This window comes from Magallana gigas, chromosome 1 (assembly GCF_963853765.1).
Source record: "Magallana gigas chromosome 1, xbMagGiga1.1, whole genome shotgun sequence".
In the NCBI taxonomy this organism is placed as follows: Eukaryota; Metazoa; Mollusca; class Bivalvia; order Ostreida; family Ostreidae; genus Magallana; species Magallana gigas.
In genome coordinates this window covers 8421655-8449650 of record NC_088853.1, presented here as the reverse complement: position 1 = coordinate 8449650, position 27996 = coordinate 8421655, and the positions used below count along the sequence as shown (strand labels likewise).

At 30.7% G+C, this 27996-nt stretch overlaps 2 protein-coding genes across 2 annotated transcripts in view; one reads left to right on the top strand and one right to left on the bottom strand.

The window, feature by feature from the left end:
• The window catches only part of LOC136275518 (uncharacterized), a 195388-nt gene that overhangs the window by 64745 nt on the left and 102647 nt on the right, over nt 1-27996 (top strand). The window lies entirely within an intron of this gene.
• The window catches only part of LOC136273308 (uncharacterized), a 67327-nt gene that overhangs the window by 19203 nt on the left and 20128 nt on the right, over nt 1-27996 (bottom strand). The window lies entirely within an intron of this gene.

The following is a 27996-nucleotide window of genomic DNA, read 5'->3' as shown; positions in this document are numbered from 1 at the left end:
ATGGCCGGGATAAAAACATCTTAAGTTTATAATTATAAATATTTAACACGGTTCAATTAAAGATTTGATCGCTCAAAATTTAGAATCATTAAATAGATGTTTATCAATTACATAAAGTGGTTAAAATCTTCATAATTTTTTTTTACTATGGATTGTTGTATATATACAGTGTAACACTGTAGTATCGAGTGGATTGGCGCACGGGGATGGGATATATAGCAATTCTGCAATTTCTATATTCATTTATTTATGTGCTGAATTGTGTTAATCACTTAAAATAAAACTTAGAACAAGAACAAACAGAAAAAATATGCATTGAAATAAAAAAGCAGACTATAAGAAGAGTAATCAAATCTAATGTTTGTGGTTGTAAAAAAAAAAGTTACTGTTGATAAAACTTTAGTTAGATCTTACATATTTCTTTTTAAAAAAATGGCCGGTATTTGTTTACCGATAATTTTAAATGAATATAATTTGCATGTTACAGTAATCAAAATTAATCTCTTAAAAATCCCCTGCCTGTAATTCTCAGTAATTATCAGCAATTCTCAGTACCAACAGTAAATCTCAGTAATTATCAGAGCTCACAGCAAAAGCATCAGTAAATTTCAGAACCAACAGCAATTATCAGTAACAGCAGTAAAATTATCAGTAAATATCAGCAATTCTCAGCACTAATAGTACAATATCAGTAAATATCAGAAATTATCAGTAAAAAATGGCACTTTCAGTACTTTTTAGAGCCAGTAGTGTTGTCTCCCGATATAATTTTTTTTAATTTATTGATTTCGGACCTAAGGTGACCTCAAGTCTCCTTTTGAATGTAAGGTGATCCTTGGTATCCTTACAGTTATTGACTTCTGGTTGATATCCATCTTCAAAACTGCATTGAGGTTACCTAAGATGACGTCTGGTGTCATTATAAATTGGTTACGTAGATAAATAAAATTATTTTATTGGTTTAAGACCTAAGGTAACCTCAGATCCTATTTTTTGATGTTCGAGGTAAGGTGACCGCCGGTCTCCCTAGAGTGGCTAACTTCTGCTGATCTAAACTCTGTCTTCAAAAATGCATAAGGGTCAGACCTCTGCTTTCCTTTAGGATATTCCACTCAAAATGACATATAGTCTCCCTACATAGATTAACAAGGTTGTGATTTCATTGATGAGGACCTAAGGTGATCTTGGGTCTTCTTATGGAAGTTCCACCTAAGGTTAAGGTAGTCTTTTACAGTGGCTGACTTTTGGTGAAAATCAATCCTCAAAAATGATATAAGGCGATACCTGATCGTTCTATAGACTAACATAATCATATCTACTCTGATTAAGGACCAAAGGTGACCTCCATCGAAACATACCAATAATGATTTTAGGTCTCTCCAGTGGATGACTTCTGGTGAACTCCCATCCTTTAAAATGTATTTAGGTTACCTCTGGTTTCCTTAAAGATTAATGAAATTCCTAGGACCTAAGATGACCTGTGGGCTCATTATAAATATTTCACTTTAAAATACCCCTACTCTATTTATTATCAATTTTTTTTTCATTATTTGGGACAAAAGTTTACCTCTGGTCTCATACGGAGATTTCATTTAATTTAACCTCTGGTCTCCCTACAATGACTGACTTCTAGTAAACCTCTGGTCGTCGAATGAATTAACAATGATGGTCTCCTCATTGATAGTGAGGTGACCCCTGGTGCCCCTATAGTGGATCACTTCTGATGAATCTACATATTGTAAAATGACACTAGGCAGCTGGTAGGTGACTCTTGTTTCCGTTTTGATTTACAAAATGATTACGACTTCAAATTAGGACGTAATGTGACCTCTGGTCTCCTTATGGATATAGTAAACAAGAAAGTAGATTAACATGCTTATCTTCACTTGTAAGAGTACCATAAGGGCCCATTAATACACCCATCTTTTGGAACTTTTTTTTCGGGTGACCCCGGTGTCATATAATTATTTGAACTCCACGATATATTGAAACTGGGTTCAAAATATCGCTGCGATATATACTGACCCCCCCCCCTCCCCCTGCTAAAATGTTGAACCCCGGATTCAAAATATTATGGCTGCGAAATTTTGAAACTCCCTTTATTTTTCATTGCTATTAGAGAGGGGGTTCACGAACACAATGGTAATTAGAAAAAGTAGCGGGTTCAAAAAATTGCACCCATAATATTTTGAACCTCCTCTCCTACAATAGGAATTTGAAATAGGTAGGGGGTTCAAAAAATCGCGGCCATAAAATTTTGAACACCCTCACCAATAGTAATAACAATTATAGAAGGTTTCAATATATCGCGTCCATAATATATTGAACCCGATGGTCGATATTTTATAGGGGGGTTCAATATTGTGAGGCGATATATTGAAACCGGATTCATATTATAGATTAATATATTGAACCCAGGCTCAGTATTTCGCGGTTTCAAATTATTATATGACACCGTGGCATAGCTGAGTGTACGTTTGATCCCTCTGCGATTAATGTTCCAAGATTCGGATTAAATTCAACTTTGCAACTTAATGATGTTTATACAGGAAAAAAGTGGTCGGTGTATATTTTCAAAAAGAGTACGCAGTTGTCAGAATTTTTTAATAAATTTGTTTTAAATCAATTTTAGGTCAGCTTGGTTTTTTTCTTGTTAATTACATCTATTAGGTCTCAACTAGATCGGGAACGGACTAGACATAATAACGCGTGAATTACGTCAGACGTTGTTTTTTGACGTATGGGTAATTACCTTAAATCAAATTTATTTTAAATCTTTTCTCTGTGTTTATTTCTGTCGACATTGTGTAAAAAAAAAACACTGGTTTTAATTCATTATGAGTTACCCATTCTTTTAACCCACGACTCAATATTAGTTATTAATTTTTGAACATACGCAATTCAGTTCTATCCAGAAATATGTTAAGGGCCTTATATTTCCTTTTTCCAATGAGCTGCCATGTCCACAAATCATTCAACACTAAACTATTCACTACGCATCTCAATCATGTATTCATCAATAACTGATCAAATGTAATTCACAACAAAAGGAAAATGTAATACAGTTGCTTAAATAGAAGTCCAGGTAGCCGGAATATATAAAAAATTAACCGCTTATAACAAAAAATAATGACGTGTCAAGTTTTATTTTATAATATCTAGTTCTATTCAACAACATTAACATACTTTTCCTGCGTATCAATGAGCTCTCATCTGAACCAATTATTCAAGACCAATCCATTTACTACGTATCTCAATCTTAAATAACTTTTTCACGTAAACACGGCGGATCAGTGGTTCAGTTGACATCGTATACAGTGTTAAACTATGCCTTTTATAAAACTTGATTATAGAATTTAAATATATAAATATAGTAATATTACTATTATAGTATTAAACTCCTTATCCTACTTGAAATATTGCAAAAAGGACGATAAAACCTACGGTGAAAGGTTCTAATGATTGAAGAATGCCCCCCCCCCCCCCTAGCCATGGAACCAGATTACATGCCTAGGGGGTCATGCAATTCACAATTTAAGACGAAATTTCAGTATGTTATCAGTTATTTTCAGTTCAATGATACGTCGTGTGTATTTGTGGTCGGTATGAAACAATACATTACTAAATTACAATTCCCCATTAAACTATATTTAAAGGTTCCTTTGCAAGGTAAGATTTAAACCAATCATAAAAACTGATGACAAAGAAAACATCTCGAATGAACTTCGTTTTTTTACTTTTCGTTTTGTATTTCTGTTAAATGACTCAATCTCGTTTATCTTCTTTTATTAACTTTTATTCTATTTACGTTTTTTGTAATGTTTTAGACTATCTCTTTTTTTCGTGTCAAGTGAATGTCTGAAATTTTCTTTAGCCTATTATATTCAACAGAAAGAAATTTAAAATTTATAAAACAATAATATAAAATTAAGCCAGTTTAATGTAGTCCATGTCATGGGTATTCTGTTAGCTTATAATGTATTCTTCAATGTAGTTGATTTATTGGGGGTGTTTTTGTTTTGTCTTTGTGTTTTTGTTTTGTTTTGTTTTTGTTTGTTTTTTTATTGGTTTGTTTTGTCGTTTGTTTGTTTGTTTTTGTTTTTTTGTTTACATACAATTTTATCATCTACACGCAGCTATATTCCCCACGTCATACTTAATATCTTTATTAAGGTTTTTTATTATTAAGAGTCAAAATCAGCAAGCATCGAGCATTTTGTGAAAAATATGGAAAGTGACATAAAAACAAAAATGATAAAAACGCATAAAAAGATACTCAGAATGAAGATTGTATTAAAAATATTTGGGTAATTTTTTTTTTATTCGTGCTGTTACTATGGACACCACGTGCTTTTAGACTGACTGATTTGTACTTCATTTTAACATGAAAATTGTTGTATATACAAATACAATATTATGTTAAATCATCTTAAAACTCTATCAATAATTTTTATACTACAAAACACTTTGCTGTAATTTAAACATCATTAAGAATTTACATTTACTTCATCCTTTGATATTCATACCCGTTTTAACTTGTTAATTTTGCATGCAAACACCAGTCAATTCAGTGCACTTTTATAAAATTCTACAACCATGTCAAGGTTAACTAACACTACATAATTATATTATGACATTTGTTCTAGAAGAATCAATTAAAAAATCTTTAGGCAAGTCACCCGTTTATAAATAAATACTGATTTTATACACCTGGAAACGTGCAAGTTTTACTCTAATTACCTCCCTTTGATATGACTCTCTTACGAAAGGAGGTAAAAACGGTATTTTGTTTACATTGTTTACATCCAATATTTCTACGGAGCTGAAGTGAGACTCCTATAGTTTTTAGTTTCGGGATTATAGAAGTGTTTATTTAGTTCATTATCATGGTAAGTGACAACTTTTACTGGTTTCTTATTTTCTACTAGCAAACATTTCTTTAACGGGAGAAATAGTGGATGCTGTAGATCTTCGTGAAAATTCGGATTAACATGTCAATGCACACAACATTATAAATAAAAGTTTAAACATGACAAAGAAAATTTATACGTGATTGCTTAGTGTACATAGTGTTTGTGCATCAAGGACAATAACAAACTTTTAACAGTTTAATGAAAAATGTATTAACATACATGTATAGACTATATGGTAGCTACATGTAGACAAGTACATGTTTAAATATATCTTGTGTGAATAATTGATCAGTCTTCTTCTTATTCTATATGTTGATAATTAATGTTGTATTCACATAAAATCAACTATTTGTACCATATTGCTAGAAAAAGTCAAGATTTTACACATATATCAAATGAATTATTACAGTAAAATACTTTAATTACTGTATGAGTTTTCAAGACAGTTTAATTAAATGGGGATGGAAGGTGTATTAGTTGTAATGGGTTCTTTGTTTTATTACAGATAACTTAGTGGGTTGTAAACAGAAAATGTGTCACATGCAAGCCAAATGAATCAACTTAAATGAGGATGGACACTAAAATCTACCATGTCTACACAAAAATAAAAATATTCATACCAGACAGATCAGAGACAATGCCTGAAATATTTAAATTTTGCAAAAGAACAGAGTGAAACTGCAATTGAAAAAAAAACAGACCAACAAATACTATAGTTGACAAGGGATGATTTTCTTTAGCAGAATTTCTTTCATCCTTAAAGATAAACAGCTATGTTAGCCACTTTGCTCCACAGAAAAGAAGAGCTGGCTTTCAACTAAAACTGAAAATCTTATCAAATAGAATTCAAAATTATATATCATTATATATAGGGATATTTGGGTTAAATACAATGGTACAAACAAGTATATTCTGAACTATTTCAAAGCAAATGTGTGCCTGACTTATACTCTGTCTATTTTTGAAAATAAGATGTGTTCATATGTCAATGCTGATGCATAATGATTTATTACCACTTGATCATTTGAGTTGTTGAATTATTTTCAGTGAAAATTATTACAATTAATGATGGTAAAAATTAAAGTTGATATTTTTAAGATTTTTTTTATTTGTGTTTACTTTACATTGTTAAATAAAGAATAAAATCCATGTTAGATAGAGCATTCAGCAAGTTCTGCAGTAAAAGCAGTAATACAGGTTTATGTCAAGCTATTTGAACTGCCCTGATCACATTGACAAAACCAAGACTAAATAGGAAATAAATTCATGCATATGAATATAAACCAGCAATTCACATATTGATATTAAGGCTACTGTACTTTCTATATCAGCTGACTGTCAAAATATTTCTCTGAATTACTTTGATTTTAATTACAAATTAAATCATCTAAATTTTTTGCAGACCAATTCAATCAAAAGTTGAAAGTTGAATTTTATGTAAAATAATTGATTATTAGATTTTGAAGAAAAAATATTTCCCCATCTTAATGACAAAAAGTTTAATTACTGATCGAGTAGGGAGATGGACAGAACACTTTTTAAAAGTGGCTTAGTAGATCAATTCTCAAAGTAAGCATATACATATTTTGTTGAGACAATTTTTCTTATGTAATATTCCTGCATGCATGGGTGCTGGGAGGGGGCGGATATGTCCAATTTAACTGAAATAATTATTGTCATTTATTTGTTATAGTTACATCCAAATACGATTCGGGCTGATATCAGTGAAAGAAACTATTGGTGACTGTGTTCAACTATAAAATAATATGATAATCAGATGAACATCTCAATTGGATAGTTCGCCTTCTGAGGAATAAGTTACCTCCTTAATTTTTTTTTCTGACCTTCACTTTTTAAATAACATCTCTGCACATACTTTTTCATGCAGCAATGTTTTTTCTTAAATATACATATTGAAAAATGAATTATGATGGACTTCCACCCACCCACACCCCCCCCCCCTCCCACAATAATCTTATTGGTGTTTGATTTTATCAGAACAACTTGAAATCTCTTAGACACGTTAGAGTAGACTGGAGATTCAGTATTACATATAGAGATGAAGAGCATATCTTTCTTCAAAACTGAGGTCATTTTAAATAATTACGCGCCCTTCAGAGAGCTTTATATGTGATATACTTTTAGTGTAAACTGCTTCAAACACAAAGACAAAACCTCGAATATTTTAAGCCATTTTTGTAAGAATTTTACATTTAAAGCCCTCTTTCTAAACATGGATATATGATATCTTATTTATGAAATGGAAAAAAAAATATCCAGAAAACTGCATTGAAATCATATGAAATCTAAACATTTAGAAAGCTTTTATTTCAAATCACACTTATTATTAAAAGTTGGCTAATTTTAAGTACAAAAAGGTCAGGAAAGATACAACTTAAACAAAATATATATATTATATATATATTTATTTTATATATTCATTCTGACCATCATTATAATACTTATATAATGAAAAAAAATATCGGTATATGATGTTATTGTTCACATTTTTTGTCAAGAATATCTAAGTCATATTTCATTATGTTGAGAATTGCACTTTAAGTACAAAAAGGTCAAATCAAATGAACTCAGAGGGTAAAACCTGACCTCCTTCCCTTGTTTTTCTTGGTACATAATATTTTAAATTATTGTTTTGTATGAAGATTTTCACTAAATTTATGATTCAACCACATTGAGGAGTAAAATACCTCATTTATAAATGAAATAAGTATTTTACCTTATATTTGCCCTTATGTCCGTGTGTCCATGTTTTCTAATTTTAGATGAAAATGATTTATCTTTAAAATGTCATTTTAAAAAAAAACTTTATAAAATAGAAAATTTGACTTATTATGCATCTTTAACCAGGGAATATTTTAAAAATAAGGTACAATATGATCTATTCAATTTAATAATACTTGGTTTTTATGTTACCTTTACCCTTTGTAAAAGCTTAAAATGCAAATTTGATATACTTTTAAACCTTGTACAACTTTTCCCCCTCAAAGTTGCCTATGGATTTTATTTTGCATGTATATAGTACAGATGATTACTAACAGAAATATATAATTCATTTTTCCAGCAGTGGTTGTAGATTTTGCATATAAAGTGATAAAGATGTGCAATTTTTGAAAATTGATAAGCGTCTAAATGCATGTTCTCTTCCTGTTGTCATGGCAACAATTACAATGAAATATTTTTAAATTTTAGTTTTTCCTAAAAATGGGAAAACTCAATCTTATCATAAATACAAAAAGCAAATACTATATAATATCATGTAAAGGAATAATTTACGTAGATGTTTAGCTAAAATCATTGGTTCATTTTAAAAGATTTGTGCACCCGTAACTAAGGAAATAAATTTCCTTGGATACCAGTCCCATAGTATGACACAAATCATTGTTTATTTGGGATTTTGTGTGAAGTAGATTAAAATCAATAATATACAAGCAGCTTTTGAAAAAATAATTGTTCCACTTTCCATGGAATGCTTGATGCTTGTTGATTTTTACTCTTAATATTTTACCATCAAAGGAAAGAGGACATTTCCTGTTGCAGAGTTTTTGATTTATTTTTGATAATTGTTTCATTGTGAGGAATTCATTCTGTACTCCCATAGTTCTGAATATCTATTCAGTATCTGTTTTCAAAATGATGAAACATTATCTCTATGTACAATATACGGACGTTCACTTATTTTGATATATTGCACCACACATGGACATTATATCCAATTTTAAATAATGCACTATATTTCTAACAAATAAAGTGGAACTAAAGGGTTATTTTTGCAATTACATTACTTTTTATCGAGCAGTACCCACGTAAAACATTCTCCAAAAAATGCTAACTGGTAAAAGAAAATCATTTTTTATGACCATTTTATATTTTATATGTATATTGGTGTACATAGCGATACCTTTATTTGTACGTGTATCTTCTTTACTTCCCTATTTTTAAAAAATCCAACCGTCTGTTTCATAAAGTAAGTGTAGTAGTTTTGGTATCAAAACGACGTTTGTCATAATAATGTAACATGAGTTACAACATTGGCAAACAATTTGTTATATCTTGTTATATAGGAATGCGTACACTTCATTAATAGATTGTTATCTGTATATTAATTTACTAAGAAATGCCATTTTTTCTTTGTGTGTCTTATTTAAATCTCTACAAAAAATATCTTACAACTGCATGATGCATGTATAAGTCATATAATTTAAGAAAACAGTATTAAAGAAAATTTATATGAAATAATTAACTTGCACCAATATTTATTTTCAGATGACGAGATTGAGTGGACCCACTTCGAAACTGAAATAGAAATTTTGTGATATATAACCTGCAATTATAGTTTCTAGATTTAAAGAGTGGTCTATGCGGAGGGTCAAGAGAGAAGATACAGTCAGCAGCCAAAATATACAATGAAAAAGGAATGACAAAAAAAGACATGGAATATGGGAGTAAAAGGGATCGCGACTCTAACAATAGTAGCATTTATCTTAGTAGTACTCAGGCCACATGCAAGCTACTGTTGTGTGGGGATAAATTGATAGACGTAAACCACAAAACAAGTACTCCAACTCTTGTATGTGAATAGAACACATCTTAAATAAATGAAGTTAAGCAGTCAAAGGCGATACCGTCAACGTGTGTGCATTTGATGGCCCAATAATATTTCAGGAGCCACAGTTTAAACAATTTAGAATAAATAAAAAAGTAAAGTTGCTTGTACGTTATATAAGTTTCACCATATGATCTTAGTTTTAATCATTATTTTAGATTAATCAAATTTATTCCAGATGCCCTATTGTGGCCAAATCCTCCCTTTGTGAATCGTGATTTGAAAAAAAAGTTGAATCTACATTACCAAAAGATGTTTCTACACAAGTTTCAGCTTGTCCGGCGAATTGGGTTTTGAAAAGAAAATGTGTAAAGACTATTTTTCACTTGTTTATACAAGTTCTATACAAGTTTCACCAACTTTGATCAGTTACTTTGGAGAACATTTTTGAAATCACAGGACGAAAAACCACCTTTAAGCAAGTCCTTAAAGGTGGCTTAAAGGTGACTTAAAGAAGCTTAAAGGCTATACGACCTTTAAGGCGCCTTTAAGTCACCTTTAAGCAAGTGCTTATAGGTCCTTAATGTCCAAACTTCTTTAAGCTACCTTTAAGTCACCTTTAAGCATCTTTAAGTGGCATTTACGCTCTCTTTACACTGCCTTTACACTGTCTTTAAGTGGCCTTTAAGTCAATATTGATCAAGCTGAACAATAAACACATATATTAAATGCAAAAGCTCTTTTATAGAGATGGAAGGTGGTCATCCGAGTGATAATATAATTTCCAAGGAAGGGGGGGGGGTGTTCCAGGCGGTTTTAATCGTCACTCCATTAAACACAGATCGCTATCATCAGCACCGCTCCGATGGACACAGATTGCCGTTATAAAATTCTTTATAATTTTTTGGGGGTTTCAAAATTATTGTAGGGATGAGCGCAGTCTCTGTATCTTAATATGTGCATAAAACTAATTAAAGTATTTTTGTTTCCTATTATAAATTAATCGGTGAAAAAAATCTCTCTCTCTCTCTCTCTCTCTCTCTCTCTCTCTCTCTCTCTCTCTCTCTCTCAGTTCATCCGGTTATTAAACAAAATAAAGATAATGAACCAAAAATGCATGATTTAATTTGTTAATCGGTTTAAGGTTTGTATTTTTTTTTTCAATTTTCATTATTTCTAACTCTAGATCTGCTAGATACATGTTAAAGATGAAAAGACTCTCAACTGCCTTTGTTATATCGGGCAGGATATTACTGCTTTGTTTGTCTAGACATAGTTTTGTCCGTTTGTGTATATCTAATTAAAGTCTTTAAGAAAACCCCTGGAACTAACACAGAATATACAAGATATACACAACAGTTGTGTCGTGTGCCCAGGTGCATGTTTGTGTATATCTAATTAAAGTCTATTGTTTGTCCAACGTAAAAAAACTCCTGGAACTAACACATAATATACAAGATATACACAACAGGTGTGTCGTGTGCCCAGGTGCACGTCAGGGTTTCTAAAGGCGTTGAATTTTAGTATGTACGAGTATACGATAAGTCTAGTGAATAAAAGTTAATTTAAATTTGTAATTCATTTTCAAAGTATTATTTCCTAGCTCTGGGTTTCAAAGATGTTACGTCTACAAATTAACGATACATGTGTGTAAGAGTAAAATCTTGAGGCTAATTAATTAATGTACCGGTGATCATAAATAGGGGTTGATTATTTAAATACATGTATAGGGGTAAATATGTCAAATATACCCGGCCTGGCACATCAAACAAATGTATGTACAAGTCATTTGCAATTGCCACATGCAGTAAATACGTCACCGGTAATTGGTAGTTTTGTTTGTTATAGAATTGATAGTTTATAAATCATGTACATACAATTACATGTAAATATTTAAACATATTGGAACGGCGCCGCGATCATGAAAACCTGGAAATTGCGGGAAATTGAACAAATACGCTAATAGTATCAATGCATTTAATAAAAGAAATGATTTCATTTTCTTTCTTACATTTTTATAGCTATAAATAAGATGAAAGTATATCTACTCGGTTTAAATTTATTAACTACATGTGAGAAAGCCTACTATAGTGAACCTAACGGTTTCCATTTAGGTATAATATATTTTTGTTCACTGAAGACCAAGTTCCGTATTTCATTCTAAATACATGCATGCATGTAATTTATAAATTAGATATAATTGATTGATACAAACTGAATGGTTTGTCAAAATCTTTTCAAGTAAACACATTCAATACAGTGATTCAATATCCACTGATATATAGGATATAAAAACGCTCATATATATATGTAAGTTGCCGTGGCGCAGAGGATGTGTGGTGATGCTAGTAAACTAAGGATCCCGGGTTCAATTCTCGCCGTGGCCGGTTTTATTTTTGTGTTTTTTTTTTATTTTTCTTTCTAGAACAAAAACCGTTTTAATACCTTTTCTTTCATAAAGTTAATACATTTTGTTGGAAATTAAGCACAACATTGAATTAATTTTTTTTAATGGCTTAAAGGTGGCTTAAAGGTGGCTTAAAGGTAGCTTAAAGGTGGCTTAAAGGTGGCTTAAAGAAGTTTGGACATTAAGGACCTATAAGTTGTCCTTAAAGGTGGCTTAAAGGTGACTTAAAGATAGTCTTTAAGCTGCCTTTAAGCCATCTTTACGCTTTCTTTAAGCCACCTTTAAGCAATACATATAGCTTAAAGGTAGCTTAAAGGTGGCTTAAAGATCGTCTTTAAGCTACCTTTAAACACCTTTAAGCTATCTTTAAGGAGGACTTAAAGATGGTCATTTATCCTGTGAATATGCCAACACATTTTCATCTTTACTAATAATGCTTTGTGTCAAGTTGAATTGAAATTGACCAAGTGGTTCTAGAGAAGAAGTGAAAGTTCAAATGGTCACAGACGGACGGATTTAAGAGTCAAAATCAGCAAGCATCGAGCATTTTGTGAAAAATATGGAAAGTGACATAAAAACAATAATGATAAAAACACATATAAAGATAATCAGAATGAAGATTGTATTAAAAATATTTTGGTAATTTTTTTTTATTCGTGTTGTTACTATGGAAACCACGTGCTTTAAGACTGACTGATTTGTACTTCATTTTACCATGAACATTTTTGTATATTCAAATACAATATTATGTTAAATCATCTTAAAACTCTATAAATAATTTTTTGTACTACAAAACACTTTGCTGTAATTTAAACATCATTAACAATTTACATTTACTTCGTCCTTTGATATTTATACCCGTTTTATCTTGTTAAGTTTGCATGCAAACACCAGTCAATTCAGTGCACTTTTATAAAATTCTACAACCATGTCAAGGTTAACTAACACCACGTATTTATATTATGAAATTTGTTCTAGAAGAATCAATTAAAAAATCTTTAGGCAAGTCACCCGTTTATAAATAAATACCGATTTTATACACCTGGAAACGTTCAAATTTGACTCTAATTACCTCCCTTTGATATGACTCTCTTACGAAAGGAGGAAAAACGGTATTTTGTTTACATTGTTTACATCCAATATTTCTACGGAGCTGAAGTGAGACGAATATGGATTTTAGTTTCTGGATTATAGAAGTGTTAATTTAGTTCATCATCATGGTAAGTGACAACTTTTACTGGTTTCTTATTTGCTACTAGCAAACATTTCTTTAACGGGAGAAATAGTGGAAGCTGTAGATCTTCGTGAAAATTTGGATTAACATGTCAATGCACACAACATTATAAATAATAGTTTAAACATGACAAAGAAAATTTATACGTGATTGCTTAGTGTATATAGTGTTTGTGCATCAAGGACAATAACAAACTTTTAATGAAAAATATATCAACATACATGTGTAGACTATGGTAGCTACATGTATTTTGGAACATGTAGTATACAAGTACATGTTTAATGTATCTTGTGTGAATAATTGATCAGTCTTTTTCTTATTCTATATGTTGATAATTAATGTTGTATTCACATAAAATCAACTATTTGTACCATATTGCTTGAAAAAGTCAAGATTTTTCACCTATTTTAATGAATTATAACAGTAAAATACTTTACTGTATGAGTTTTCAAGACAGTCTAATTAAATAGGGGATGGAAAGGTGTATTAACAGGTTCTTTGTTTTATTTTACAGATAACTTAAAGGGTTGTAAACAGAAAATGTTTCACATGCAAGCCAAATGAATCAACTTAAACGATGATGGACACTAAAATCTACTATGTCTACACAAAAATTGAAATATTTACACCGGACAGATCAGAGACAGTGCTTGAAATATTTAAATTTTGCAAAACAAGAGGGTGAAAGTGCAATTGCAAAAAACAGGCGAACAAATGCAACAAATTAAAACTAAAGTTGACAAGGGATGATTTTCTTTAGCAGAATTTCTTTCATCCTTGAAGATATACAGCTATGTTAGCCACTTTGTTCCACAGAAAAGAAGAGCTGGCCTTCAACTAAAACTGAAAATCTTATCAAATAGAATTCAAAATTATATATATAATTATATATAGGGATATTTGGGTTAAATACAAAGGTACAAACAAGTATTTTCTGAACTTTTTCAAAGCAAATGTGTGCCTGACTTATACTCTGTTTACTTTGAAATAAAATGTGTTCATATGTCAATGATGATGCATAATGATTTATTACCACTTGAACATTTGAATTGTTGAATTATTTTCAGTGAAAATTATTACATCTTGAATAAATGTACAAGAAAATTAATGATGGTAAATATTAAAGTTGATATTCATAAGATTTTTTATTTGTGTTTACTTTACATTGTTAAATAAAGAAGGAAATCCATGTTAGATGTTCTGCAGTAAAAGCAGTAATACAGGTTTATGTCAAGCTATTTGAACTGCCCTGATCACATTGACAAAACCAAGACTTAATAGGAAATAAATTCATGCATATGAATATAAACCAACAATTCACATATTGATATTAAGGCAACTGTACTATCTATATCAGCTGACTGTCAAAATATTTCTCTGAATTACCTTGATTTTAATTACAAATTAAATCATTTATAAATTTAATAAATGATTTAATTTGTAAATTTTTTGCAGACCAATTCAATTTTATGTAAAATAATTGGTTATTAGATTTTGAAGAAAAAATATTTCCCCATCTTAATGACAACAAGTTTAATTACTGATCGAGTAGGGAGATGGAGATAACACTTTTTAAATGTGGCTTAGTACATAAATTATTAAAGTAAGCATATACATATATTGTTGATTGAATTTTTCTGTTAATTGAGACAGTTTTTATGTGAAATTCCTGCACGCGTGGGTACTATGAGGGGGCAGATATGACCAATTTAACTGAAATAATTATTGTCATTTATTTGTTATAGTTACATCCAAATATGATTCGGGCAGATATCACTGAAAGAAGGATACTATTGGTGACTGTGTTCAACTATAAAATCTTTATGATAATCCGATGAACATCTAAATTGGATATTTCGCCTTCTTAGGAATAAGTTACTTCCTTGATTTCTTTTTCTGACCTTCACTTTTTAAATAACATCTCTGCACATACTTTTTCATGCAGCAATGTTTTTTCTTAAATATACATATTGAAAAATGAATTATGATGGACTTCCACCCCCCCCCCCCAAAAAAAAAATCTTATTGGTATTTGATTTTATCAGAACAACTTGAAATCTCTTAGACATGTTAGAGTAGACTGGAGATTCAGTATTGCATATAGAGATGAAGAGCATATTTTTCTTCTAAACTGAGGTCATTTTAAATAATTACGCACCCTTCAGAGAGCTTTATAGGTGATAGACTTTTAGTGTAGGTAAACTGCCTCAAATACAAAGAAAAAACCTGTAATATTTTAAGCCATTTTTGTAAGAATTTTACATTTAAAGCCCTCTTTCTAAACATTGATATATGACATCTTATTTATGAATTGAAAAAAAAAAATATCCAGAAAACTGCATTGAAATCATAAGAAATCTAAACATTCAGAAAGCTTTTATTTTAAATCACACTTATTATTAAAAGTTGGCTAATTATACCCCCGCTCCGAAGGAGAGGGGGTATACTGTTTTACCCTTGTGTGTCTGTCTGTCCGTCTGTCTGTCCGTCCGTAACAAAAATTTCTGTCGCATTTATCTCAGCAACTACTTATCGCAGATGCTTGAAATTTTAACACAGCGTTTGTTAAGGCATGACATATTGTGGGATATATTTTTGTACCAATCGGACGTCAACTTCCTGTTAAATGACGACGTTGCTTATTTTTTAACCAACATTTTCAAACAAATTTTCGTCAAAGATTTCTCAGCAACTGTTTATCGCAGATGCTTGAAATTTTTACACAGTATTTGTATAGGCATGCCATATCGTGGGATATATTTTTGTACCAATCGGGTGTCAACTTCCTGTTAAATGACGACTTTGTTTATTTTTTAAACAAAATTTTCAAACAAATTTTCGTCAAAGATTTCTCAGCAGCTATTTATCGCAGATGCTTAAAATTTTAACACACTATTTGTTTAGGCATGCCATATTGTGGGATATATTTCTGTACCAATGGGTTGTCAATTTCCTGTTAAATGACGACTTTGTTTATTTTTTGCCAACATTTTCAAACAAATTTTCGTCAAAGATTTCTCAGCAGCTATTTATCCCAGATGCTTGAAATTTTTACACAGTGTTTGTTAAGGCATGCCATATTGTGGGATATATTTTTGTACCAATCGGACGTCATCTTCCTGTTAAATGAGTACTTTGTTTATTTTAGCCAAAATTTTCAAACAAATTTTCGTCAAAGATTTCTCAGCAGCTATTTATCCCAGATGCTTGAAATTTTAACACACTATTTGTTTAGGCATGCCATATTGTGGGATATATTTATGTACCAATCGGATGCCAGCTTTCTGTTAAATGTCGACTTTGCTTATTTTGCATATTCACATCAGAGCGGGGGTATCACTAGTGAGCATTGGCTCACAGATTTCTTGTTTTAAGTATAAAAAGGTCAGGAAAGATGCAACTTAAACAAAAAATACATATAATATATATATTTATTTTATATATTCATTCTGACCATCATTATATACTTATATAATGAAAAACAATATTGGTATCTGATGTTATTGTTCACATTTTGTGTCAAGAATATCAGAGTCATATTTCATTATGTTGAGAATTGCACTTTAAGTACAAAAAGGTCAAATCAAATGAACTCAGAGGGTTAAACCTGACCTCCTTCCTAGTTTTTCTTTGTACATAATATTTTAAATGATTGTTTTGTATACAGATTTTCACTAAATTCATGATTCAACCACATCGAGGAGTAAAATACCTCATTTATAAATGAAATAAGTATTTTACCTTATATTTGCCCTTATGTCAGTGTGTCCATGTTTTCTAATTTTAGATGAAAATGAATGATCTTTAAAATGTCATTTAACGAGGCCAGGTCTAATTTTTTCTGCCCTAGATTTTTGAATGAAATTTTTTACAAGAATTTCTACTAATATAATTATTATTTAAAGATAAAAAAATAAGACATTTACCACACCGTTTGTTTAAGGGGTCATCTCAAAGATTGTTAATTTTTAACATAGGACCCTATGGGATTTTGCTTGAAATGTACCAATTTTGCACATTCTTTAAACTTCTGCCCTAGGGATTTCTTTTTCTGTTCTACATATTAAAGTTATTGCTAAAAGGCATCAAATGGTTACAAAAAAAAAACACCTTTTACCTCCTGGTTTGTTCCAGGGGTCTTATCAAAGTTATTTTTTGTATGCCAAATTTCCCAGTTTGTTAGATAATGACTATTTTTTATTTGACAATGACGGAAATGGTGATCTTTATTGTATTATCAAAACATTCAGACATATTTAAGCAATGAATAAATAAATAACATCACACATTAGGGGTCATTAATATAAAATACATGGTTAATGTCTTATAATAATGAATTAAGCGATATTTAGGCGGGTTAAGAAAAACGTGACAGAGGGATAGGCTTGCTGAACCCTCTTCAAGTTTTCGACCCGAGCCCACATATAGCTTATACGTCGAGACATTTATGTTTATTCTACAATATAATATCAATTTTACGCATCAAACGAGCTATTTTCAACAAATTTCGCTGAATATCTGCAGTTGAAACTATCACGCCATGGCGTCAACAAAGCAAAAAGATGACGTCACAATACAAATGAAACGCTGCGCGAAAGCGTGCGTACTCGTTCTGTACTCGGCCTCGTTAAAAAAAAAATTATAAAATAGAAAATTTGACTTATTTTGCATCTTTAACCAGGGAATATTTTAAAAATAAGGTACAATATGATCTATTCAATTAAATAATACTTGGTATTTATGTTACCTTTACCCCTTTGTAGAAGCTTAAAATGCAAATTTGATATACTTTTAAACCTTGTACAACTTTTTCTTCTCAAAGTTGCCTATGGATTTTATTTTGCACATATATAGTACAGATGATCACTAACAGAAATACATAATTCATTTTTCCAGCAGTGGTTGTAGATTTTGTATATAAAGTGATAAAGATGTGCAATTTTTGAAAATTGATAAGCGTCTAAATGTATGTTCTCTTCCTGTTGTCATGGCAACAATTACAATGAAATATTTCAAATTTTGTTTTTTCCTAAAAATGGGAAAACTCAATCTTATAATAAATACAAAATGCAAAATACTATATAATGTCATGTAAAGGAATAATTTACGTAGATGTTTAGCTAAAATCATTGTTTTATTTTCAAAGATGTGTGCACCCGTAACTAAGGAAATACATTTCCTTGGATACCAGTCCCTTAGTATGACAAAAATCATTGTTTATCAGGGTTTCTGTGTTAAGTAGATTAAAATTAATAATATACACGCAGCTTTTCAAAAAATAATTTTTCCACTTTCCATGGAATGCTTGATGCTTGTTGATTTATACTCTTAAAGACAATGATGAAGAACTCAATTCTACAATTAATAATTACATTTGCGTTTTTAAATACTTAGTTAATGGTACACCTGTTTGTTTCTTTTTTGTTTTGTTATATATGAACTCAATGATACAGCTATTTTTTTGCATTGTCAAAGAGTTGTTGAGAAAGAAACTGGACACTATATTGAGAAAAATTGAGTTTATTCCTAAACATGTGACACTTGTTTCGATTTGAATTTATCACATTCTATATTGGTGATACATATATTTTTCAACAAGCTTAAAACAGCAAGAAACAGAACCAATAGGAGACTGGATCTCTGGCGTGAAGGATATATACTTCCTGGCCAATGATTAAAGTTTAAAGGGTTTTTATTATTTATCATATTCTATAGAATCAACTAACTCAGTACTCTCTCTCTCTCTCTCTCTCTCTCTCTCCATTCCATTCTTCTACGCCCGCGGCTTTAAAGGGAAAGGTCAGACAAAAGTAAAGAAGAGTTGAAATATATATATATATATTTACCATACAAATAATGTCAACAACTAAATTCTTCTTTACATGATCATAATTCAGCAACAATCACTGATTGAATATCAAAGTTTGACAAAGTCATATGAGCTGCCATTTTAATGCTCTTCGCTGTTGAGAGAGAGAGAGAGAGAGAGAGAGAGAGAGAGAGAGAGAGAGAGAGAGACGCGGAGAAGATAAGGTTTTCTGATTGATTTTACAGCGATGTGTATTTTATAATTATAGAACAATATAAATAATCACTCATTAAATAACAATGTACGCTTTTTATAAATTCTATTTCCAAATTTTGTTAATGATATTAACGAAAAAAAGTATGTATCGAGAAAATTATTAACTGTTGATATTCCAAAGTCATTGATTACCGTTTAAACGAGTATTGTCTATTGAGTAGTTATCATAATGAAAAAAACCCAAAGGTACATATATACACCAATTGACTTCATTTAAGGCAAAAATATTAACTTTTAGGTAGGTGTTATTTTTCCGGAGAATGAAATAGAGGTGTTTCCCATTCTTCATGATGGTTTTGATCTAGATTAGAACAAAATATATGGACATAATCTACGGGAGACACTTTGACAAGCAGTGTCCAGAAACATTTACAATATGATGTAGTTTGCAAATGTCACTCTAACGATGTCGCATTTGATAATTGGATTGAATAATCTTTCCAGAAAACTATCTAATTAAAGTGAATGTGTGCGAAGCTAGTTCCCCTGCTCTCTGACTATTTGATTTGCCACATGAAACCCTGTACTTCACAAGAAATATGTCACGTTCAAGAGTTTGGTATCAACTAAAAACGTTGAGCCCCTTTACATTCCCTGTCCCTTGCTTTTCAACTACTTGATTTTGTGTCAACTGTAATGCACGTTTTTTGTACAGGATAATTCTTGATCTCAATTATATATTGCCACTCTAAGTTCCTCAACCTAAATCATTTGTACAAAGATAGATTTAACGGGTTTATAAACAAAAGATAAATACATGACAACTCATTTTTTTAATAAAATTCCCTGGTTCAAGAAATGCGACGGAAGGAAAAACCCACTATATAAAATATAGTTCACCTTGATGATTGTTTTACATTTTATCGTCCTTTGTTTATGGAAAAATGCAGTAGACTGAATTCTGTATTTTAACTATAAAATAGTCCTCTTAGAGGAACTCAGTACTACAGCAAATGATAACATTTGCTTTGTAGAATACTTGGTCAATGGTATACCAATTTTTTTCTGTTTTGTTTATGAATTTGTTATGGAGTGATTCTTCAAATAGAGTTTTCTACAAATAGCAAGAGTTTTCTCAAAAGTTAAATGCGGTATGTGAAATTTTACTTCACAGGAACGCTATCCCGTTCTAGGGTGTGGTATTTACAATAGACTTTGATATCCTTTTACATTTTCTGTCCCCTGTGTTTTACATCCTTGATCATTTTGAGCAATAGACAACAACGTACACTTCAACATATAGAATTTCTGATTGACAAACCAAATAAACAAAAACAAAACTGTATCATTCAACAACTCTTAAAGAATGCAGAAAAAAAAATAGCTGTATATCTTTGAATTACTCTAAAACAAAAAACAGAAACAAATAGGTGTACCTTAGACTACAACTATGTGATAGTTTACTAAAATAGTAATTAACATAAACATCAGAACATTTTTAAGAGAGAGAGAGAAAGAGAAGGGGATAGATAGAGATAGAAAGAAAGATAGAAGGAGAGAGAGACGCGGGGGAGATATGCATGAATCTACTGGATACCAACTGATTTCATTAATATCCCAAATGTGTTAGCTGGACGATTGTGTGATCACGTTACTGGAATAACGAGTACATTTCGTATACGGAAAATAATCGTATGCATTTGGCTAGAGAAAAAAAGTATACCAGTAATTCATGTTTTTAGCTCACCTGAGCTGAAAGCTCAAGTGAGCTATTCTGATCACATTTTGTCCGTCGTCTGTCTGTCCGTCTGTTTGTCCGTTTGTTAACTTTTTAATCTTTAAAATTCTTCGATAAAACCGCCTGGCCAATTTCAACCAAATTTAGTACAAAGCATTCTAATGGGAAGGCAAATATAATTTGCAAAAAAATGAAAGACCGATCTTTATTCAAAGCGGAGAAAACCTCGAAACTGCAGAAAAATGGGGTACATTTTTAAAAATCTTCTCGAGAACTAGTGAGTCAAATTTAATGTAATCTAGCATAAAATATCTTTTGGAAAGAAACATATATATTGCAAAAATTATGGGCTAATTCCGTTTCAAATCTGATTTTTTACGAAAATAAAATAAAAGGTAAGGCGTGTTTCGGGCAGTTTGTAGCTTCGGGTTCGGTAATCCATGAGTCCTGGGAAAAGGGGTAGGCAAAACCAGGCTGGGGCAAAACAAAAGACTGGCAGTTATTAATCTGCCAATCTCATTAAAATTTTCAGAATATGTTACGGATCAGAATATTTGTATTCGCTGTAACTATTGGTGCAAAACAATGCGTATGATGGAATTGACGATTGCCGATCTGCCCCTGCTTTTATTTTTCCCCGGCCCGGGTTTGCCTACCCATTTAACCAAGACTCGTACTCCATACTTCTAAAACGAGGTTCTTTGTTTATTTAAAGCAGCCATGACATATGATAAACGTGTCGATCTGGCAATGGTGTATTTGTTTGTTGTGCAACACAGTTCGCGTACGAAGGGAACCTTTGAAACAAATTCTGTGAAGTAAATTGGGGTTAAATATTTCAATGCGTTGACAGTTGTTTTCATATGACGTTGATGTTAGCTTGTTTTGATTTTCGTTTCGTTTTCATTATTTATCCTTTGTCACCCCTGCAAATGTTATTGTTATTTAAATTTAGACCACGTGGATTTATTTGCCCTTTTCAGTTTCGCAGTTTTGTTTTTTTAATTATATATTTTATTCAGAAATATGCAACCCTTTACAATATCTGATTGCCCCGGGTCAGGACAAGCAGTTTAAAAATCTTAACTACTTAACTAATTATAACAATCGAATAAGTTCTAATATTTTACTTATCAAATCAAACAAAGACTTCGGTAAATGAAACAGTTAACTGTTTATCTGCGCAAATTAAGCAAAATTTGATGTATCAACAAAGTACTAAAATACAATTCATTCTATCGGCAATTCGGTATGATCTGCTGCGTAATTGTAAATCAATGTAATGTGTTTTGTTGAGATACTCAGCATTTTCTCAAGTTTATTAAGTTTAAATATAGTTTAATATCGCTAACGAAAATATGTAGATAGATACATGTACAGTACAAGCAACGCGGATCCCGTATTGGCCCGCATTACCGTCACGGTATTTTTATCGTTCCCGCGATACACCATCGCGGTTTTTGATCGCGGTATGGATTGCGACCGTGATGACACCGCGACGGTGTGATTTACCGCTATTCCTGATGCTGCTTGTTGTTATTACTTTACCTGTACTGTACATTACAGGCAATGCGGGTCGCGTAAAACCACGTCAAATATGCGACTTCAGATTTAAGCATAACAGCTGCATTGTAAATAAATTGTGGTCCATATTATTATAAAATTAATAAATTATATTTATGAAATAGAATTTCATGAAATCAGAAGCTACATTCGAATTACAACATAACATGATTATTACGCTGTTAAATTTTGTTATGTGTAAATAAGAACACATATCTTTGTATTTGACGTGCTTATTTCAGTTATTATTTCTATTAGTTGATAATTCTGTTTTTATAACAATCTTAAAATTAAATATTTTCATTAGATGAACTCGTATCAATGCAGAGCAATTTTATTTTCTCATTTTATAAGTTGACACGCATAGCGCCGTAAACTGTCAATACATGTGTATGTTTTAAATTGAGAAATGAACAAATGTCGGGAATTAACTCACAAATCTATTTTTTCATTCAATGATAAAATTATCATTCAACGTGGGTGTGGTCATTACGCGCTGGAGTGGCCCCAGACACCTTGGTCCGGACCGCTGGCGAATCATGGAGGAACACTTGTGTGAGGTAGCCAATACTCTGGATGGGTGAACTTGTTATTTCATATGGTTAAAATACAACCCAACCAATACAATGACAAGGAATAACTATTACATATATGTAATTTGTAAATATCGTTAAATTTAAGAGTTTTTTCATTGTTTTCCTTAAACTCCTTTTTTCATTTATTTATTTATATATTTATTGATTAATTTTTTTATTTATTTATTTATTTTCATAATTATTTATTTTTTTCATCTACCTTAGTATTATTTATTAATTTATTTTCTTTTTTATTTATCTTTTTATGCTACCTTTAGTACGCCGGAAATATTTTGTCTATTGTCGTCAACTTTCATTTTATATTTCCCTTCTCTTTGTATAATTACCCGGTGTTATTTTTTTTTTCTTTATAAAGTTCGAATTAAAACATTTTCTGAAGTAATTCGCATACATCTCAGCAATTCTATTTACCTATTTATTTTTTAAAATATATTAATTATTTATTTATATCTCTTTTTGTGTTACCTAAGTACGCCGGAAATATTCTGTCTACTATCGTTAATCTAATATTCTGTATTTTCCTTTTCGTTACAATTGTCCGGTTTAGTGTCGCTGAGTGATATGGTCGAGGTATTTTGGCGTGTTTTTTCTTTTTCGGCTAAAAAATACCAAATACTATATAGAATATGTACTCATATCCTCAGAAACTAATCATACTCTTCTCTTTCCTCTCTTTCTTTCCCTCTCTTTCTTTTCATGTTACTGAAATGAGACTTATCCTGGAAAATATACGCCTAGGAAAGGCAGATCTACGAGCCGATAATTTGCATATATATTTGCCCAGTCTGTGTTTACAGATCTTAATGAAATATACTAATAAACCTGTAATTAATAATGGCTGAAATTAAAATCATTTCGGTTAATTGTCAAGGATTAAATGATGCTAAGAAAAGAAAAGATATTTTTCAATTCTATAGACAACAAAAATGTAATATCTTATGTTTAGTAGACACACATTTTACTGAGGAGATGGAACAAGATATTAGAAACGAATGGGGTTATGAGGCTTGTTTTAATTCCTTTTCTTCGAAATCGAGAGGAGTTGCTATTCTCTTTAATAACAATTTTGATTTCAAAATACATGAGCAAATCAAAGTAGAGAATACAGGGAATTTATTGGCACTTAGTATCTCAATAGAGAATAGAAAGTTAAGCTTAGTATGTTTGTATGGACCTAATGAGGATTCTCCAGAATTTTACCAGAATTTGAGCAATATTGTTAACAAATTACAAAACGATGAGATGATTATTGTTGGAGATTTTAATTTGGTATTAGATACAAGTCAAGATTATTATAATTACTTACATGTTAATAATCCGAAAGCGAGGGAAATGGTCTTAGAGCATATGATGTCTTACAGTTTAGTAGATATATATAGAGAATTTCATCCATATGACAAGAGGTATACTTGGATAAAACCTACACCTCTGAAACAAGCACGTCTAGACTTTTTTCTTATTTCAGCTTCACTTATAAAAGAAGTTAGAAATAGTGATATCATGATAAGCTATAGATCAGATCATTCTCCTGTTTTTATCTCTTTAAAGTTTAATGATTTTAAACATGGTAGTGGCCTTTGGAAATTTAACAACTCCCTTTTAAAAGATTTAGAGTATGTGCAAAGTATTAACTGTCATATTAATCAAATTAAAATCCAATATGCAGTTCCAGTGTACAAAAAAGAGTCTATTCTAGATATTCCAGATTCTGAAATCCAATTTACAATTAACGACCAGCTTTTTTTGGAGACACTGTTGATGGAAATTAGATCAAAAACTATCTCATATGCAAGCTATTTAAAAAAGCAAAGGACAGAAAAGGAAAAGGGGTTACTAGAAGAGCTTTTAGAATTGGAAAAGGAATATGAAAAACATATAGATAAAATAAATGAAAAGAAAAAAGAATTAGAAAATATAAGAAACTATAAGGTCATGGGTAGTTTGGTGCGTTCACGCTCTAAATGGATAAATGAGGGAGAAAAACCAACTAATTATTTTCTAAATTTAGAAAATCGTCACTATACTAGTAAAATTATTCCAAAGATAATACTAACAGAAAATAATGAACAGATAGAAATAGTTAAACAAGAGGAGATTTTAAAAGAACTGGAAAATTTTTATAAAAACTTGTATGCAAATAATTTGATGATAACAGAAAGTACAGATATTTCACTAAGTGACATTCTAAAAGATTATTCTGTCCCTAAATTATCTGACAATGAAAGAAAATCAATTGAAGGATATATAACATATAAGGAAGCTTCTTCGGTTTTAAATAGTATGTCAAACAATAAAAGTCCAGGCAGTGATGGGTTCACAGTTGAATTTTTAAAAATGTTTTGGAATAAATTAGGCTCCTTTGTTGTTAGATCTTTAAATTATGGATATAAAGTAGGAGAATTATCATCTACTCAGAAACAAGGAATTATAACTTGTATACCCAAGGAGGGAAAGAGTAAATTCTCCCTTGGTAACTGGAGACCTATCTCATTGCTCAATGTTATATACAAAATTGGGTCAGGTTGTATAGCAAGCAGGATAAAAACTGTTCTAAATAAAATTATCAGTAATGACCAAACTGGCTTCATCTCTGGAAGATATATAGGGGAAAATATTAGATTGATTTATGATCTGATGAACTATACAGAAAATAATTATATTCCAGGGGTATTAGTTATGATTGATTTTGAGAAAGCATTTGATTCTGTTGCTTGGGAATTTATACAAAATACACTCAATTATTTTAATTTTGGCCCATTTATCTGTAACTTTTCAATGTAATGTTATGTCCTGTGTGTCCCAGGCAGGCATTTTATCAAACTTTTTTAAACTTGGACGAGGCTGCAGACAAGGTGATCCAATATCGCCTTACATTTTTTTATTATGTGCGGAAATATTGTCAATTAAAATTAAAAATAATGAAGATATTACAGGAATCAAAATTAATAACACCCAATATTTAATATCACAATATGCAGATGATACATTAATAATCCTTGATGGAACTGAGAAATCATTAAGGGCAACCATGAAAGAAATAGATGACTATTATAAATTATCTGGTCTTAAAATAAACCAAGAAAAAACTCAGATTGTGTGGATAGGAAGTAAAAAATATTCTGAAGAAAAAATCTGTTCAGAAATGAATTTTCAATGGACAACTCAATTCAAACTTTTGGGCATATATTATGATGTAGATTTAGATAAAATTGTAAAACTTAATTATGACAAGAAACTTGTTAGGATAAAATCTGTAATCGAACAATGGAGCAAACGACACTTGACTCCAATTGGAAGGATAACACTGGTTAAGTCTCTTTTAATTTCACAATTAAACCACTTATTTATAGCCTTACCAAACCCTCAGAGTAAAACATTAAAAGAATTAAACAATATTCTATTCAATTTTATTTGGAATTCAAAATGTGATAAAATTAAAAGACAAGTATGTACTCAGAAGTATGAACATGGTGGGTTAAGGATGGTTGATATAAATTCCTATATTAAAGGATTAAAGTCTACTTGGATTAGGAGATTAATTAAGGATAATATTTCAAAATGGAAAACACTGCTGGAGAATTCTATTAATTTAGAAAAGCTATTAAATACAGGTTCAGATTATATTATGCAAATGCAAGAATCGTTAAAAAATGATTTTTGGAAGGAAGTTACCATAGCTTTTAAAGAAATCCAAGATAACTTAAATGTAAAAGCATGGCAGGATTATTGTTGCCAGCCATTGTGGAACAATAATAAATTTAAGATAGGAAATCAGTCTTTTTTTTATAAATCATGGTATGCTAAAGGAGTTAGATGTGTAATTGACTTGTTTGATGAAAATGAAAACTTTTTAGATTTTGAAATGTTGAAAAGAAAATTTAATATTCAAATGAATTATTTAACATATATGGGAGTAAGACAAGCTGTACTTTCAGATCTAAGGAAATACAACTTCATTAGAAATGAAGTTTTCAAACCTTTTATACCATTTAATATTAAAACCTTTGTATTAACAAAAAAAGGTTCAAAGCCAATGTATGATATATTAAATCAGACAAATGTAACACCAGTGGGAAAAGAAAAATGGAGTAGACATTTTGTTTTTACAGAAAAACAATGGATTTCAATATTTCATTTACCTTTTATTATTACCTCAGACTCTAAATTTCAATGGTTGCAGTACAGAATAAACCATTATATATTAACTACAAACAGTTTTATGTATAAAATTGGTAAAGTGGATACTAATCTATGTACCTTTTGTGAAGATGCTGAGGAAACAATATATCACTTATTATGGGAATGTCCAAGGGTACAACATTTATTAGCAGAATTTGTTAGAGTTTGCAACTCTAAAGGAATTAGAATAGTCCTTGATAATAAAACTTTTATTCTTGGTGTCTTAGATGATGTGAAGTCAAAAGCGTTCAATATTGTACTCATATTGATAAAAAAATACATATACAGAAGTAGATGCCAGAAAAACCAATTAACAGTAAATGCCCTTATGAAAGATTTAAAACAGTTATATAAAGTATTCCAATTCTGTGCAAAAGAAAGAAGTGAAATGGATAAGTTCAATACAGACTGGGAAATTTGGACCCCTGTGATTAACTCACTCTAAGTGCTCTCTCTCTCTCTCTCTCTCTCTCTCTCTCTCTCTCTCTCTCTCTCTCTCTCTCTCTCTCTCTCTCTCTCTCTCTCAATAGAAAAGGTGCTCAATATGTATTTTTTTTTCTCTCTTAGTAAACGTTCATTATATATGCATTATTGATGTAATTGTTTTCGTTGCTTTCTTAAACATACTTTGTGTTCTTGAAAATTTCTGATGTATGTACGTGATGTATGTAGAAGCAGTTGGCTTTCTAATAAACACTTCATCAAAAAAAAAAAAAAATTATCATTCATATATAAAGTTGGTGCTGCGTTAAAGCACATGGAATCATAACGTGTTAT